This window comes from Eumetopias jubatus, unplaced genomic scaffold (genome assembly GCF_037043125.1).
Source record: "Eumetopias jubatus isolate StellerSeaLion01/CBP00866 unplaced genomic scaffold, mEumJub1_p1.0 scaffold_1, whole genome shotgun sequence".
Taxonomy (NCBI): domain Eukaryota; kingdom Metazoa; phylum Chordata; class Mammalia; order Carnivora; family Otariidae; genus Eumetopias; species Eumetopias jubatus.
Genome location: NW_028274807.1, coordinates 144,047,383 through 144,065,919, shown reverse-complemented (window position 1 = coordinate 144,065,919; position 18,537 = coordinate 144,047,383).

The following is an 18,537-nucleotide window of genomic DNA, read 5'->3' as shown; positions in this document are numbered from 1 at the left end:
CTGTGTCATAGGGTAGCTCTATTTTTAATTTTTTGAGCACCTCCACACTGTTTTTCAAAGTGGCTGTACCAACTTGCATTCCCACCAACAGCGTTAAGAGGGTTCTCCTTAGGAGTGATTCAGTCTTAAATAGTTTGCTGATGATTTAAAAAATCTGAGAGGGACACCTTTGTGGCTCAGTCAGTTAAGCTTCCTACTCAGGTCATGATCTCATGGGTTGTGGGATCGAGCCTGGCATTGGGCTCTGTGCTCAGCACGGAGTCTGCCTGAGATTCTCTCTCCCTTTCCCTCTGCCCCTTCCCCTGCTCACTCTCTCTCTCTCTCTCTCTCCCTAAAATAAATTAAAAAAAATCTGAGCCTCCTTTTCCGAATACCTCCTATACTCTATAGACTTGTACAGACTCTGTAATATGTCTACTAGTAAGTCATTTATCTTTTAAGGCTTCAGTTCCTTATCTGCAAAATGGGAATAATATTACCTGTCCCACCACTTTACAGTTTTGTTGTAGTGCTTTATAAATGGTACCTTCTACACACATGATTGTTCATTTCTGTTGACTAGCTCGTAAATAATGGCTATGATTACCATCTGTATAACGCTTGGTATTTGTGAAGCTAATTAATACTTACTAAACTGTCATAGCAAAATGCATTTTGCTGTGGTCAAAGATGGGGCGGGGGATTATTTGCAATTCTTCCCTGCTTTCCTCTCTTCCTTTTCCCCGATCCCCTGCTCCTTAGTTTCCTCCTGGCTCCTTTCTAAGGGGCTGTTGGGGCTGAGATGGTTATGTGCCTTCCAGTGCCTTCTGTTGTGATGGGGGAGGGTGCTGAATAAGAGAAGAATGGAATTTTAAGCAGGTCAACTTCCTTTAAAGTAGGAAAGGATGAGACTGGGAGGGATAATCTGAGAAGATGAGGAAATTTGCAGGAGCCAGGAGGCGGGGGAGTGGCAGAGGCAGAGAGAGAGAGAGAGAGAGAGAGAGAGAGAGGAAAGAGAAGGGAAACAGGTGCTCGCTTGGGTAGCTTTGGGGAGAGATGAATAACAATTAATTTTTGGAAGTTCTGCTGTGTTGTGCTGTGCAAAGCCCTAATCTCCAGCTTCTCAAGAGACATTTCAAAATTCAGTTTGTCTCGTTCTAAAAAAGTATCCTGTCGGCATTTTTATTCTTATCACATTACATTACAGATATAGATTACTTTGGGAAGAATTGACAGTCTTCCCATACCAGGACGGGGTATGCATATTCATTTCTTCAACTTTTCCATACTTACCTCAGTTTAAATTTCCTTCATACAGCTTGCATAGTTCTTGTTAATTTGAATCAATTCTGTCCCACTTTATTTCTCAATATTTTGTATTTTTGTTGCTCTTGTGAAGGGTGGCTTTTTTTCTTGGTGTTTTCTAAAAACGTGCTGTTTTTCTATAAGAATACTATTTTTTGCATCATTAAATACACGCAATCACCTTTCCTGTTTTTCATTGAAATCATTATTTAGCTGATGCTATTAGGCTTTGCAGGTGTACAATCATATTGTCTACAGATAATGGTAATTTTTCCCTTCATTTCTAATTTTTTATACCTTTGATTTCACTTATTTCTACCTCTCTTAAGTAATTATATGGCTAGTACCTCCATAACACAACAATAGGTAGTGTGGTAGCAGGGAATGGCATTGACTTTATCCCAACTTTATTGATAAAATTTGTAGTGTTTCACTCATGCTGCCTTTTGTATATGTGCTGCTGAAGCGAGCACTCATGCCGCCGTTTGGATTGAGATGTATGTCCATCAGTACCCATGTTTGTCCCTATCTCTGTTGTTAAGGAAGTATTCATCTATTTCTAAGGAAATTAGTTCATCCAACTTGCCCCTTTTACCTGGGACTTCTCAGTTTTGGCACTGAAGGCGCAGCATCCTGGGAAACTCCTCATTCCCAGACAAATCAGGATGATTGGTCACTTGAACTGAAATCAAGAATGGATGTGAATTTTTTGTTTCATTTCGTTTGGTTTTTAATTGCCCCGTATGTGCAAGGCATAGATATCTATTTGTTTTTATTTATTTTATTATTATTGACATACAGTTGATAGTCAATGCTATGTTAGTTTCAGGTGTACACCGTAGTGATTTGACAAATCCATACATTACTCGATGCTCACCACAATAAGTGTAGTCACCATACAATATTATGACGTTATTGACTATATTCCCTATGCTGTACGTTTCATCTCTGTGACTTATTTATTTTATAATAGGAAGTTTGTACCTTTTAATCCCCTTCACCTACATGAATGGATGTGAATCCTACATGATCATTTTTCAGACTTTATGTGGATGGATACCTTATGATTTTTTGATTTGGTTGATTGATATGATTAATTGTATTTACATGTTTTGTAATATAGAGCTGTCTTTTCCCCTTGGTGCGAACTCCAATTCATCATGTTATGTAAGTTCCCTAACTGATTTCTGGATTCTATTTGCTAATATTTTATGTTAGGTATTTATGTCAATAGTTGTAAGTGAGATTGGTCTGTGGTTTTCTTTTTTGTGTTATCATAGTTGGGTTTTGGTACCAGTGTTGTGATTTCATAAAAAGAATTTGGAATCTTTATTTCTTTTTCTATATTCTGCAACAATTTAAATAACACTGGTTTTGCTATTCCTAAAGTTTTGGTTGGTTTTCCCTGTAAAACCCTCTGGAGTTGGTGTTTTTGTGATGGGTAGCTATTTGACAAGCTTTGTTTTCTATTTTTTTTTCTCCCCCCCACGAGTAATTGGTCTGTTTAAATTGTCTGTCTCTTTGGGGTTCAGTTTTATAAATTTATGTCTCATTGGACAATCCTCCATTCAGATTTTCAAATGATTTCATGTTCAGGTTTTAAAAATATTTGAATAAAATTGGTCAAAGTAGTTTCCTGTGAGTCTTTTAATATACTCTATATATCTGGGTATTTTTTCATTTTTCATTTTTTATGCTTTGTGCCTTTATCCCTTACTTAGTGTGTTATTTTCTGTTGTATTGGAGGTGTTTTTCCTCCCCCCCAAACAAATATCTGTCTCTTTCTCTTTTTTAAAAAAAAGAATTTTTAGGGGTGCCAGGGTGGCTCAGATGGTTAAGCGTCTGCCTTTGGCTCAGGTCATGATCCCAGGGTCCTGGGATCGAGCCCCATGTTGGTGTCTCTGCTCAGGGGGGGGAGTCTGCTTCTCCTTCTCCCTCTTCCTCTCTCCTCTGCTCGTGCTCTCACTCTCTCTCTTTCTCTCTCGCTCTCAAATAAATAAATAAAATCTTTAAAAAATAAAAAAAAGATGTTTAAAGTTACTTAATTAAGAGAGTGAGCAGGGGGAGGGGCAAAGGGAGAGCAAGAATCCGAAGCAGACTCTGCAATGAGCATGGAGCCATGGTGTGGCTCGATTCCACGACCTTGAGATCATGACCTGAGCTGGAACCAAGAGTCAGATGTTCAACCCATTGAGCCACCCAGGCGCCCTCTCTCTCTTATTCATATATCTCTTTAGTTTTTCCTATTTCCTTTTATATAATTAATTGATTTCTGTTTTTATTCATTAGTTGTTTCCTTTTGCTTTACTTAGGCTTATTTTTTAACCCCTTGAGAGAGTGTGTGTGATTCATTTCTCTTCCTCCTTTCTTATTTATAATGTAAGTGCTTAAGATTATGAATATTCTTTCTGAGAACTCTTTAGCTGTAGCCCATAGGTTCTGAGATGTAGTGTTTTCAAAGCCTTTGTCGTTCATTTCCAGTTTAACTGCATTGTAATCAGAGAATGTTACCCATAGAATTTCCATTTCAGGATATTTGGCCCTGTTACCTTTGTCATTCTGCAAAACACAGGGAAGTTCTCCAGCCAGCTCCTGATCCAAAGAAAAGATTGTTAATTTCGTCCCTCAGGGTTCACCACACACTTTGTATTTTCAGCATCTTCTAGAACTCTGTTTAATTTTCTCTGCATTTGGCCACTCTTCCTCACATACGGTGGTTCAGCTTTACAGATGCTCCCTACTTCTGTCAGAAATGGACTTAATGTTTGGTCTCTCATTCTCCTTGGTGTTTTGGGTGATTCCCAAGAGAAAAGGGGGTCAAAAACTTTTGTACTCTGCCATCTTATAACTATCCAGTCTTGGGCATGTTGTAATTCTAGATTGTTCTGCAGAGGATTTTGAAAAGTCATCTGTTTCATACTCATGCCTCCAGGCACACCATCAAACCATACTCTGGTGTCTCTGCCAAGCCTGGTCAGATGGTCTCTTTTAATGTGTGTTCACTCTCAACTCAGACAAATCGGATTCAAGTCTCTCAGTTGCTTCTATGAAATGAGTTGCTTTCCATTCCGTTCCTTACCTCTCTCCTTGGCTCCTTAGGGGATGAGTGATGGTGGCAGACTATCACAGCAGAGGGCAGTGCCTAAGCCAAAGGCTTCTTTTCTGTTATCCCTGGACAAGGCCCCACTGCAGCAATTGACCCTTCTGGAAACTGTCCCTTGGATGCATCTGACAGCCACCCCTCACCCCATTCCTAGCTCCTCCTCATTTTCATTTCCTTTGTCCACACTTGTGTGTCGTTGCTCTGCAGGCCTCTGTCCTCTGCCTCTTTTCTGTGTGGGCTCTGAATTCTGCCTGGGTGGCCCTGTCATGTACATGGGCAAGAATGGTCACTGAGGTTCGCCCATGGTGCGACCTCCTGCTCAGACCTCCTTGGGGCATCTGCACCCCGTTGCCTCCCCAGCATATCACGGTCAACGTAGGACTCACCAGTGTCCCTGAGCTCACCAGACCAGCCCCTGTTCCACGTGCAGCCTGCAGGTGAGAGTGGCACCACCAGCCACAGAGTCACCTGAAGCCAAAGCCTGGGAGTCATCCTCACTGTCACCCTGTCCTTTAGCCCATGTTGCATCAGTCACACACCCCACAAACTCTGTCCCACAAACGCCTCTCCATTCTCTTCCCTCCTCCCGACTTCCACCATCACTACCCAATCTGGACCAAATTCATCTTCCTGACTATAATATTTGTCTGCCCCCAGCTCCATCTTCCACCCTCTGTCATGGTTATCTTTTGAAAATGGCACCTTGTTCCTCTTGTACACCGTCCCCACACCCCAGTGACCAAAGACCAAACACCAGGCAGGCAGAGGGATGTTGTGCCAACCACTATGATTAGCTGGTGACCAAAGGCCCTCTGTTTCCCTTCCTTGATAATATGCTAACCTCCTGGAAATGAGACACACTCCAGGGAAAACAGTGGGGAACAAACCCCAGGTTAGCCATGTTTCTGTTGCTGGGGCAGAATGAGGGCTAGCAATAGAATAACCTTATGTTACAGAAGAAAAATTCAGAATTCTAACACACCTGAGATTCAGACACTACACTGGTTGTTTTTATATCTTTGTCTTTACTAGATGGAAAGGCCCTGAAGATCTAGGTCTAACTCATCTATGTGACCCTTGGGTCCAACTCAAAGCTGGAACATAGTAGGTGGTCAACAAACACAGAATTCTGATGGACATTTCATACCTCACTGCTCAAGGGCTCCTGACCTGGGTCAGTGAGAGAATCCTTGAGAAACATGTTCTTCCCTTTCTAGAGAAGGTTGGGTTAATGCTGAGATAGGCAGCTAGGGAAAGGAGCTGGAGAGAAAGAGAGCACCCAAGCTGGACTGCTCTGACTGTAAGAATTGTGGGTTGTTATTCAAGCATCTCAGACAGGAGTGCAAACCAGATATTTTTCAGTGGATCAGCTCTGGGGCTGGCAAAGAAGAATCTGGATAAGGCTGAGCAGGATTCACTCAAACTGTTTATTCCTTCTCATTGTGTAAAGAAGGAAATTATCCTTGGCTGTGCATATAACCATGAATTGGAGCGTGCAGTCTTGGCTTAAAACTAATGTGATGGAGTGGACCAGCCTGAGGTAGACTTGTCCGCTGCCAACAAGCTGCCCCTTGGCTTCTGGCAGCTTCATTCCTGTCTAGCCAAGCCAAGGACAGCCTGGGGAGCCTCATTTTTCCTCAGGACCTCACATACTGTGTTCCCTCTAAAGAGTGGCTGGAAGGCTGGTATGACTTGTGTTTCCTTCTCAGAGAGCCTTCCTGGGTGGCTTCTGACTTCTGATGGAGACAGAAGTATTTGTTCATAATCCAGAATCTAATGCTGCAAGCTCAGTCTTGCCCTGTATCCTATTTTTTTGGTCTCTGTAAGCTGACCGATTTGTTTAAATGTCACCTTCCCAAACCTTCAAGTGGCATCACTTGCATTTTGCATTACTTACTTTTCAATCTGCATTTTATTTTATTTTTAAAGATTTTATTTATTTGACAGAGAGAGAGTACAAGCAGGGAGAGCAGCTGAGGGAGAGGGAGAAGCAGACTCCCCGATGAGCAGGGAGCCCAATGCGGGACTCGATCCCTGGACTCTGGGATCATGACCTGAGGCAAAGCAGACACTTAACCGGGTGAGCCACCCAGGTAGCCCGACAATCTGCATTTTATTTACCATGTAGAAGGTTTGCAAAATATATGGAAAGTATATTTAAAATACCAGGTTCAAGGCTGTGGACCACATCCATAAACTTGCACTTCACTGAAGCAAATTGCCAGAACTCTTTCCCCATGAGATATAGTTTAATGAACAAGATACCTAATGATTCAGTGATCACACAGGGATGTGGCCGGCAGAGTTCCACAGGTTACTGAGGTAATAATCTGGTAATCACCATGCCGTGCAAGTACTCACCGTTGCTCACAGGCAGAGATCTGAAGCAGGACATCCAATGTGTCCCTGCGTGTGTTGGACACTGCCCGGATTTTCTTTACCAGGCTAGTTGTCATGATTGGCCACTGATGGCTAACAGTTGTCCCTGCTCCAGAGAATTACTCCTGGTGGAAGAGGAGTGATTCCCACTGGCCTCCACTCACCCATCCTTCATCCCATGATTGACTGACAAGGAAGTATGGAAGAGCGGCCCCCTCGCTTCAGGCAGGGACCAATTCTGTGGTGCGTCTTCCGCTCCAGAGCAACCTGTGGGATCAGACTCTAAAGACCCCACACTAAAGTGGAGACTGTCCTTGCCTGCCCCATCCCGGCTTCCTTCACTCCCTTTCTTCTGGGAGCATCCTCTCCTTCAACCATGTGAACCTGTCTCTGGCTCAGGCTCTGTCTTTCGAGAACCTGACCCAAGACACTGCTCGTGTAGCTTCCACAAGAAGAAGGAACGTGGTAACCCAATGGTTAAAGTGGTGGGGCAAACTAATTAAAAGGGGAAAACAGAGATGATGTGGGATCGGAGCAATGCTTTCTCATTTTCCCCCTCTTTTTTCTATTCAACTTATCAGCCATTTTGAGCAACCAAGCCCTCACTGTTGGATATTTTGGTTGTTTTCATCTTTGGCCATGACAAATAATGCTGCAATGGACACTCTGAATTGTAAATATTCATTTGCAGCTCAACTCTGATTCTTTAAATTTTTTAAATTTTTTCCCTAAATTTGAACAGGGGAAATTGGTAAAACATAAAGAGTATGGGTATTTTTCAAACTGTTTTTTCTGTGCTTGCTATTGGTTTTTTGTTTGTTTGTTTGTTTGTTTGTTTGTTTTTTGAGAGGGAGGAGGAGGGGCAGAGGGAGACAGAGAGAATCCCGAGCAGATTCCCTGCTGAATACAGAGCCTGACGCCGGGCTCCATCTCTCACCCTGAGATCATGACCTGAGCTGAAACCAAGAGTTGGATGCTTAACCCACTGAGCCACCCAGGTGCTCCAACTTGCTATTGTTTTTTTTTTTAATTATGAAAGTATAATTAACATAGTGTCATATTAGTTCAGGTGTACAATATAGTGATTCAACAATTCTGTGTGTCGCTAAGTGCTCATCACCATGAGTACGCTCTTCATCCTGTCTCCCCCATTCCCCCACCACCTCCCCTCTGATAACTGCCCGTTTGTGGTCTGTATTTAAGCATTTAATTTTTGTTTGTCTCTTTTTTTCTTTGTTCATTTGTTTCTTCAGTTCCACATATGCATGAAATCATATGGTATTTGTCTTTCTCTGACTGGCTTATTTCACTGAGCATTACCTTCTAGGTTCCATTCAGGTTGTTGCAAATGGCAGGATCTCAGTCTTTTTAAAATCAAACTCTTGATACATTTTGTCAAATTTCTCCAGAAAGGGGATAACAACCTGCTCTGCCCATCTCACAACTCTGCTATAATTGAGTGTTGGGTTTTAAAAGAGTTTGCCACTTTTAGAGCAAGATGGTTTCTAGTTTAAATTTAATTTTCTTTGATTACTTTTAGGTTGGATATTTTTCCCCTGGTTGTTAGATATTTTAATTACTTTTCTTGTCAACTGTCTGTACATGTCATTACTCATTATTCTGAAGGTCCATTTTTCTTCTATTTGTCCCTAATGGTAATAGTTCCATTTAATAAACTTTTGTAATATACTGGGCATGGAACTAAGGACTTTCCATGTATTATCTTATACAACTTTAATGAAATAATGATTTTATGTAACTTCCATGTATTTTATGCAATTATGATCTGGTCATACTAGCTCATATGGCTCTTTAATACAAATGAGAACATGTATCCATGACCTCAGATAAGGGACTACGGTCATGCTCCAGGATCCATGACTTGGTGAATGGAAATCGAGCTGGATTTTGGCTCGTACTTGTTCCCTCAGCTATGCTTCCTCGTGCAGTGAACAATCTATACAACTGTACATGATGTTCTTGATTCTCACAATAACTTGTGGGAATTATTTTGTCTATTTTGCAGGTAAAGAAATTGAGGCTTAGGCACTATTTACATTGACTTTTTAAAGTTCATACATCTGCAGAGTGGGCCAGGATTTGAACACAAGACTGGGCGATGCCAAAACCAGCATCCTAATCATGGTGTTAGGTTGCCTTTATATATTATGCCTTAAATTAGTGGCAGAATTTTTTTTTCTCACTTTGTCTTTTAAATTAATTTTCAAGGTATAGGAGATTTAAATGTTTATGCAACCAAATTAAGCAATTAGTCTTTTCCTTTGTGTTTTTTTAAAAAAATTGTTTTTGTTTTTGGTCCCATGCTTAGAAAGTTATAACTGTTTTTATAGTAGGTTTACAAATCCTTTCCTTGTTACCCTAAATTAGGGGCAGCTTCAGCTAAAAATATCCAACATGGTATTGTAAAGTCAGTGTAACATTGCTTAACGTTTCTACATGTTTTCTTTCTTTCTTCTTTCTTTCTTCTTTCTTTCTTTCTTTCTTTCTTTCTTTCTTTCTTTCTTTCTTTCTTTCTTTCTTTCTTTCTTTCTTTCTTTTTTAAAGATTTTATTTATTTATTTGAGAGAGAGCATGGAGGGGGGGTTGGGAGGCAGAGGGAGAGGGAGAAACAGGCTTCCAGCTGAGTAGGAGCCTGATGCGGGACTCGATCCCCAAGACCCTGGGATCATGACCTGAGCCAAAGGCAGATGCTTAACAGACTGAGCCACCCAGGCACCCCTCTACAGGTTTTCTTTTAAGAGTTGTTCAGTTTTTGCCTGAGCAGGTGTTTAGTCCTACGTTTTTCTTAGAAGCTATATTATACACATTATATTGAGTCAACTTACTAAGGTTTCCTTGTATCCTCACAGAATGTGTCATGTTAGGGAATAAAGCAGCTTTCCTTAACAAACTTAAATTCATAATAAACAAGTTTAACACAGGAAAGAAGAGCTCTGTGGAGAGAATGGGCATTGGATTAGTGTTCCTGAATTCTGAGTTATCTTTGAGGATTTCTTCTGCTTTGTACCAATCACAACTTCATGATGATTTTGAGAGTGAACTGTTTGCCCTTTCAACTCTGAACCAAGCACACAGCAAACCTGTTCTCTAGATTTTCCTAGAGATGACTCCAACTTTGAAACAATTTTCACCAAATAATTTAGGTAAGGAAAAATGTACTTAGAATATATAGAATATAAAATAATCCAGCACATGAATGGCAAGCTTTTGATCCCACTAACAATGTGCTGAAGGAGGTCCACATCCTCACCTGTGCAGGGTGGTACAACATGGCTGACACTTGCTTGGGATCCCATGCTCTACTTCTGGCTTTGCCTCTCTGCAGAAGTCCTGTTTTAACCCTCACCAGGTTGGAGCTGGCCACTGTGCATTGTGACAATGTTGTACTTCAAACTAGGGCAACAATGTGCCCTTTACACTTCACCCACGTGTGGGTGAAGAGACAGTGATTTCTCTCCATTGTTGTTTAAATGTCCCATGAGCACATCAGACTGACTTCCCAGTTCCTTCCCCAAACCCTCCTCTTCTCCTGAATCCTTGTACTCAGCGGGGGGCGAGCCACATCCGTCCTAGATTCCTGCTGCTTGTTCACCCCTGTGCCCAACGCACTTGACTAGTAATTGTGTCCAATGTCTCTCTAGCCCCTCCTTGTCTCTGTAGCTCCACTCTCATGAACTTTGATCAGATCCTGGATGACTTTTAGAGCCTCCTAAATTGTCCTTTCTGCATCCAGTTTGGCCTTTTTCAATTTAATGAAGAACGATTTATTGAGCACCTATTTATATATTAGGTCCTACAGTAGAGTAGTAAGCAAGATGGACATATTCCTGGAATGGAATTTACTTTCAAGAAGGGAAGACATTGACTCATATATTAAACCAATGTTTTGGGGGCATTTTTCTATGGACAAGGCTCTGGGTTAGGAGCTGTACACATGGTAGTGGACAAACAGATGTGCCCTGACTTCATGGAGCTTAGATCCTGTGGGAAATACGTTGAATAAATAAGTACACAAATAAATGTATAATTGCAAATCATGATTTTAAAAAATACATGGTACTGTAGTAACTTATGAAAGGAGATCTACTCTAGATAATCAGACTGATTGAGATGATTGAAAATTCTATGCTACTCCTCCCATGGAGCACTTCCCCTAAAACTAGATAGCCCTAGTTACTTCCTTGACTAGTAGTATGAGTGGAAGTGATATTCTGGGATCTATGAGGTCAATTCATAAAAGGCATTGCAGCTTTCACTCAGGCTGCTTGGAAGACTCTCCCTGGCAACTCTGAGCTATCACATAAGGGGAATGACTGCTCCGTCCTCATCATGTATAGCCACTTTTGTCCCATTAAGCTCAGACTTCTGGTCCTTCCCACCAAGGCAACAAACATGTGAGTGAAGCTGTCTCTGGCCTTTTAGACCAGCCCATCCACCAGCTGAGTACCACTAAGTGACCTTAGGTGATGCTGCAAGGAGCCAAAGAATCACCTGACGAGTCCTGCCGAACTCCTGACCCACAAAACTGCATGATACCATAAATGATTGTTGTTTTAAGCCACTAAATTTTGGGATAGTTTGTTATACAGCAAAGGATAAGAAGAACAGATACAATGGGCAGAAAGGACACTCTGAGAATGTCAATTAAGTGGGGACCGAAAGTAGTTAGGGGGGCAAAGAATAGGTGGAAGCCCATCCAGCTCTTTGGGATACCTGCTCTTTCTCACCGGATCCTTGAAGTAGGCCCCAGATTATTTCACAGCTTGCTACCTTGGCACATGCTATTCCTTCCGCTTGGAATATCTTCCCCATTTCTTCATCCATTCCTTTTTTTTTTCTTTCTTTTTTTAAGTAGGCTCCACATCCACTGTGGGGCTCGTCCTCCCATGCCTCAGATGAAGAGTTGCATGCTCTACCGACTGAGTCAGTCAGGGGCCCCGATCCCATATATTCCTATGTGTGTCAGTAATCTATGTCTGTGTAATAAATTATTCCACAATTCACTGGCTTAAAATAATAAACATTTATTATTTGAGTTTCCGAAGAAGCAGCCTAACTGAGAAGCCCTGCCAGAGTCTCTCTGAGGCTGTGGTCTGGTTGCCAGCAGTGACTGCAGTCATGTCAAGGCCCCACAGGACCTGGAGAATTTCTTCCAAGCTCACTCACGTGGTTGCTGTAAGGGTCACTTCCTTGCTGGCTGTTGACCTGACATATGAGCTTTTTTTTTTTTTTTTTTTTTTAACCACATGGGCCTCTCCACAGGGCTGCTTGAATATCTCTATGACATGGCATTTGGCTCCCTCAGAGCAAGTGATCCAAGAGAATGAGAGAGAGTGACTTGTCCAAGATGGAAGCTGTAAGCAATTTGTCACACAGGTACAACATAGGAGGCAACCATTTAAGGATGTAAGTATGAGGAAGTGGGGCCATCTTGGAGGGGGGCAACCACACTCCTTGTCCTTTAAATTCACTTCAAGACCTCCTTGTCAGGGAGATATTCCTGGCACTTTCAGTCTGCCTGGATGCCACCTCCCTCTGGCCCTGCAGCCCCTTGAGTGTTTCCGCTCCTTTGGGATGTGGCACGTAGGGTCATCACTGCTGAATTACTTGTCTGCCACTTGAGCTAGTTGCTACAGATAACTTTGCCTTCCAGGGATGACTCTCTCCTCTCTCCACAGGTCTATGTGCATTATATTAATTATATTTATTTAATGTAAACCAACAACACCATATTCATTTAGCAGGAGACACACAAAAGTGAGGCAAACTAGTATTTATGGAGCATTTACTATGTGTCAGTTACTATATCAAGGGCTAAACTAACATCTCGTTTAATACTCATAACACTCCTGGGAACATAGAATTGCTTTATCTTTATTTTTACTAATGAGGAAATGATGGCCAAGGTATTTATCCATGAATGCATTGTTAGTAAGTGGCAGATCTGCGATTTGAACAAAGAAAGCTTAATTTTGTGCCACGCTCTTTGGCAATATGCTCTGTCTTGTCTTGTGGACATTAGCTCATACTACCTATTCAGAATTTCAGAAGAATTTTTGGATAGATTGGTTTTCCCTGAAACATAGTCCCAAGACCATTCAGACCAGAGATGGATGAGGTCAGAAAATGGGACAAAGGACTAATCTGGGGGCTAAATCTCCATATGAAATCTGCCTTGACCCTTCACATCTCTTTATAAGATTTAATTAAATATTGTGACATGATCCCACATTCCCAGCCTTGTTTGTGGTTTTACCAAATCCAAAACTCTTTCAAAGGCCTCCAGCTCATCTCTCCTTGGTTTTCTGCTGATTTTCTCCTCTTCCATTGAATGCTGATTCCTTTTCCTTCCTCCCCCTCCCCCCTCCCCCCACTGCATTCCTGTTTCCCCTGCAGATTCTCCCTGCCTCTTTTTAGGAACAGAAGCCAAAGATAAGATCAGGTGGAAGTTCCCAGCCTCGGAAAGGAAAACACTGCTCCCGTCTACTAGAGCAATGATGTTAAATACACCTGTAGAAGTGAAGGCTGAGACAGCGCCTTCCTGCCAGGATCCCTGAGGCTCCAACAGCTCCATCACTGGGGCTTTTGGGAGTGAGGCCCATGAGAGGAGCCAATCAGTCACTGGCATTTTGTGTACGGCCGTAGGGACGGGTGCAGACTGCAGGGAGAGCTGCTTGCCCTGGCCTTATTTCTAGTGGCTCCAGCCCCCGAGGCTGCTGTGCTTTTGCTCATGTGGCCTCCTCTACCTGGAACACTCCCCCGCCCCCTCCTTTCCAGAACCTACATTTATCAGTCCAGTGTGTGTCGAGCATGGTACAGCCACTGTCCATCATGTACGGAGAGGCTGTTTAACAAGGATGATGTCACACTTGAGTTGTGGAACGTTAACTCTGGCTGCTAAGTGGAGAATCTTGCAAATTGGTCTCCTTCTTGCTGTTTCCGCTGCCACCACCCAATCCAAGCCACCATCGTGTCTTGCTTGAACTGCCATCATAGCTTTCCAACCAGTCCCCCTTCCTATACTCTCCCCGCGGTGGAAAGAGGCATCTTTGGAAAACTGACTGGATTATCTTACATCAAAGGATTGTTAATATATTTAGGATTAAATCCAAACATTTCCAATGGCATATGAAGCTTGATGGCAAGTAGCTCCTGCCCGCTTGCCAACCTCACTATTTCAGCTACTGAGGCTGCATCACGCGTCACCCCAATATGTACTGGCTTCAAAACATCGGCAGTAATTATTTTCCTCACAAATATGCAAGTTGAACAGGGGTCGGTGTACACAGCTCCTTTCTGTTCCTCTTGGCATTAGCCGGGGTGGCTTGAAGGATAGGGGCTGAAATCACCTAATGTCTTGCCCCTTCTCATGCCTGCTGGTTGATGATGACTAACAGCTGAGACCCTCACTGGTACCATTGGCTAGAGAACCTACACAATGGCCTCTGCCTGTGGCTTGGACTTTCTTACAGCATCGTGGCTGGGATCCAAGGGCAAATGCCCTGAGAGAGAGAGAGCCAGGCAGAAGGCATATTGCTTCTTCTAACTCAGCTTTGGAAATAAGACACAATCACTTCCACTGTATTCTATTGGGCGGTCGTAAAGTCTTGTCCAGTTTCAAGGGGTGTGTGTGTGTGTGTGTGTGTGTGCGCGCGCGCACGCACACATGTGGTGGAAGATAGAGTCCACCTCTTGATGGAATGTGGCAAGATTCTAGAAGAACACATTGGACTGAAAATTTTGCTGTAGTCATTTTTGAAAAATAGAATCTGCCTCCTTCATCTTCAACAATTTCCTACCCAGCTTGCTAAAGTCCATACACATGTTCATTGAACTAAGTTAAATGGTTTTGGAAAGCATGTGCTATGGTTTGAATGTTTCTGTCCCAACAAATGCGTATGTTGAAAACCTAACACCCAATGGTATTAGGAAGTGGGGCCTTTGGGAGGTAATGAGGTCATGAGGGCTATCCCCTCCAGAACCGTGAAAAACACATTTCTATTGTTTATAAGCAAACCACTCTGTGGTATTTTTGTTATAGCAGCCCGAACAGACTAAGACAACATGCATTGTCTTTATAACAATCCTTTAGATAAGGTATAATTATCCCTATTATAGCTAGCTAGTAAGTGGCAGAATAAGAATTTGTAAAAATTTTACTTTTCTCCAATCACTGCCCCCAATGTGCTAGTTCAAATCTTATTTTCCCTCTCTCCAACCAATATTCCAAGCAAATCCCACCACTTTACAGCCAACACTGGTTAATAAAACAGTTTATTTCCGCATTGACAACTCAAGTGTATTTGTATTTAATACTCCGATCTCATATCCACGGTTAAGATCTCCTCCTGTTTCCCTGTACCCCCAGCTCAGCTGAAACTGGGGTTGAGGTACATGTAGCAGAGAGAGGACAAAGGACACTCCTTTGCCTCTCCTTTCCCCTGCTTTAGGTTCTAGAACGCTCTACATTTCCCACTGGGAGGAGGGGCTGGGGAAGTTGGCAGAGTGGTCTCTATTGGCCAGCTGCTGTTGGTGGGGGTTGATCCTGGTTCCTAGGGATCTATGCTGATGGTGAGCAGGTTTTCCTGGGATGCTATCCACCTTTATCCCACCCTTGCCCTGATGAAGAACCCGCAGACAGGGCAGCTGTGTCTTCCTTTCTTTGCCTTCTCTAGTCTGCACTCCAGTCCCCTCCAGATAGCGTGTACCCTTGGCTGGCTGGCAGCCTCATGGCTTCTGCCGACTCTTCTAACCCCCCCCCCCCCGACATTCAGTGTGGAGTCACAGAAAGTTCTGCAGCCTCCCGACCCGAGAGTCCTCCAGACAAGAAGGCGCTGGTTTCTATGTTCATTTCCTGGGGAGATTGCCAGCATCACCCAGGAATTCCCTCCCTCCCCGTACCCTGGCCGCCGGGGAGGCTTGGCCGGTTGTTGTGTGTTTCTGTATTATGGTGGGCATCTGGCCACGGAGTAAGTCTGGGCCCACTGCACCCCCCCCAGGGCACTCCCCATCTCTGTGAGGGGTCCCCAGGAGCCTTCCTCACTTGATTTAGGTGCAAGGAGAACCGGTTTAGTGGCTTTTTACTGAAACTTGAAACTTGAGGCGTTTCTTGCTCTCTTTGGAGTTTTGTCAGGGGATGGAATTCTTATTCTCCTTCTCTCCAGCTTTGATTCTGGTCAAAGGGGTAGTTGAAAACTTCCCACTCGGCACCCACTTATTGTCAGTAAAATGACTGTGGTGGCCTCATGTTCACACTCCACATTGTGTAGAATAAAGAGCCTCTCTTCCCCCAGCCACTGAAGGTGGGCTTCTCTCTCCTTGGACAAATTTAGGTCATGGGCCCACCTGCAGACACTGGGGCTGCGGAAATGTCTCACATGGTTGGGCTTAGGCCCAGCGGACTCACCCTGAAGCTGGGGATGGGGTCAGTCCCATCCCACTGCCGGGCTGTTAGTTCAACAAGACGGCATGAAATGATGTGGAAGAGGCATTTGCGGATACGCCTTCTCGGCGCTTCCAGAGCAACCAGAGCACAGCTCTTAAGACATTGACTGACTTAACTTCCTTCTGGTCTGCCTTCCCTATGTGGCCGGAAGGTCCTAGAAGGCAGGGGCTGTGACCATTTGGCCTACCTCTCTAAACATTCCTGTGCCTAGCCTCATGCTTGGCATGTCACTGACGTTGCAGTACATGCTTGCTAAGCTGAATTCAAATAAAAGAAAACAGAACTTGGGACCGCTAAGGATTTCTGATCTGCCTATCTCAAAGATTAATGGGCTTCATTTACATGCAGAGGCAGCATCTACTCTTCAACCTGCTACATTTTTCTTCTTTATTTGATATTTCCTAATGAACCCCTAGGCTTTGCTTCTTGCCTCCTTTGTCCCCCCATTCTACCATCTGTGGTTTGCGTGACAGTTTCTGCCGGTGTTACCCATTTTTGTGGAGCCTTGCCTGGTATGCCTAAGGATGATCAGCTCTATAACATCTGTTTCCTGGAATGTACTGCATTTTAATTGCATCTTAAAAGTGGATGCGTCCTGTATGGAGTTACCTTTGGGGAATTTGGTGTGGAGTACTATTGATTTATTTATAATTCATATGCTCACTTCTGCCAAAAAAACAAAACAAAACAAAACAAAACCTAAAAAGACCAAAAACACAACAAAACCTTAAAGCTGATGAGGAACAATGAGACAATACTCTAGAGTTCTGTCCCAGGATTTTAATTCTGCTTGTCTCCAACTCATTGTGTGACCTTGGGCACCTCACTTGAACTTTTTCGGCCACAGTTTTCCTCATCTGTGAAATGTAGGGCTGAGTATGTTGGAGGGGGAGGTGGGTAAGTGGATAGATACATGTGAGGTGCTACTTATGGTTCCCTCCCGCACCACATTCTATGATGTTATGAGTAGGGATGTGTCAAAAACCTTGTTTGATATGCACAATTACAAGACAGTAAAGTACAAAATGAATTGTGGCAGCGCAGGAGGAGAGCTCGCTTATGAAAAGTAACCTTTTTAGCTATTCTGCATCATGGCTTATTTGTATTGATTGACAGAATGCTTCGGGAACCTGCTAAATGTTGGCATTAACGGTATCGCTAGCACATGTCAGGACTGGAACCCCTTGAATACGATCCGGCTTTATTATTTTCCTCTCTGTTTTTGTTTTTAATAATGATGACACACCACAGATAGATAAAGACATTTTAATAACTCTCTTTAGCAAAAATGTGTTCTGGCACCTGCATCGTTGCTGATAGCTGGGATCATCCATACCATTTTCAGAGATCATGCAGAGAGAAAGCCGACTTAGCTTCTAAAGCAAAGTTATGACTATAATTTTCCTCAATTGCAGTCTAGTCTCATTTGATTTGTGCTCAAGGGTACTTCAGTTGGATTGATTTCCACCAGTTGGAATATCTGACTATAGCTGGAAGCCTGAAATGGAACTCACTGCACTGATTCTATTAGAAACCAAATGCATTTGGTATCCAGAGTGACCAAGGAATCGGTCTGCAGATTGGAGGAGAGTCAGGGGACAGGGGGTTGGGGGGTGTGGGCATCAACCTGAACTTGTATGGCGCCTTACCCAGGCACAGGAACCCTCCAGGTGAATTAACAGCTTCTCCTTTTTGACAGTAATTCTCAGGTTTCCCATGCATAATTTTCTTCTGTCTTCTGACTGGAAACCAGCAATGAGCGTTATGATGAGAGAAAAGCTGACACGAGGATTTGTCTGTTAAGAAATCCCTATAATTAAGTACATTAGTCAGCATTCTGCCTTGTTTCTATTTTTATCCCAAGACCAGCATCCTCACAAACATCTTTTCCACAAATTTCTGTGTTCTCTTTCTTGCGAAAAGTTTGCAGAGTCCATTTTAATCTGTGATTAAATCAAAAGGAATCTCCCACACTGTTCCCAAGCCCCTTGTATCTCTGGAAAGCAGAGAAGTTCATATATCAAATTCAGACAGTCCCTTAGCACTAGGCTGGGGGCACCGTTCAATGGGAAAGTGGGTGACCAATTGAGCTGCTCTAAACCAGCATCTGCTAGATGTTTCCTTTTTTTTTCCTTCTTATTTTATAATAGAGAAAACAGATGCCAAAATGGATTTGTATTTATGAATCTTTTGTCACTTGTCAGGATTATTTTCCTGTTCATCTGAAGTTGTATAAATTCATCTAGAACATTAAGTTCTTAAATGTAGTTTTATTCCCTTGAATCTACTGTAAAGGATTTGCAAA